This window comes from Propithecus coquereli, unplaced genomic scaffold, assembly GCF_000956105.1.
Source record: "Propithecus coquereli isolate 6110/MARCELLA unplaced genomic scaffold, Pcoq_1.0 Scaffold5, whole genome shotgun sequence".
NCBI lineage: Eukaryota > Metazoa > Chordata > Mammalia > Primates > Indriidae > Propithecus > Propithecus coquereli.
Window position 1 is genome coordinate 13,479,995 of NW_012150840.1, and position 831 is coordinate 13,480,825.

An 831-nucleotide genomic window follows, 5' to 3' on the forward strand; every position below is an offset into this window, starting at 1 on the left:
AGAAAAAATTAGCCAGGCATGGGGCGTGGTGGCATGTGCCTGTAGTCCCCAGCTACTTGGGAGGCTGAGGCAGGAAGGTCACTTGAGCCCAGGAGTTTGAGGGTGCAATGAGCTATGACTATGCCACTGCATTCTGGCCCAGGCAAAGCGAGACCCTGTTTCATCAAAAAAAAAAAAAGAAAATACATCCTTATTATACTCTTTCATAATTTTAAATTTCTATTTGTGTATATTTTCAACATTTTAAAAACATACACAAATACAAGAAAATAAAATGTACCTATATCCTTCTTCGAGTTGGCATTCTCTGAAGTTATCTTGAGGAAAAAAGCCTATATGGTTCATTTCTTCTTAATTTCTTTTTCTTAGCAAAGCCAACTACCCACCTAACCAGTTGGCCAAGCCAGACACCTGAAAATCATTCCTGCATTCACTCTCTCTGGCCTATAACTCTACCGATTTTACCTCCTTAGTATCTCTTGAATTCATCACCCTCATCTGATTAAAATCCTTTAACTGCTTCACATCACCTTCAAGACAAGTCCAAATTGCTTACCAAGGCAAACACAATCCTTTTTCATCTGGCTTCTCTCTCCAGTCCCCATTCACATGCTAACTTCCAGCTTCACTAAACTATTTACAGTTCTCCAAACAAGGCATGCCCTCTTTTATAGCCTCTGTTTAGGTTCCTCCCTCTGCCTAGAAAGAAATTTCTTTCCCTGTTCACCTCTGGTTAAAGTCTACTCATCCTTTAAACCTAAGGTGGGAAACTATTAGAATTCTAGAAGAAAATGTTAGAAAAACTCTTACAGACATTGGCCTAGGCAAAGA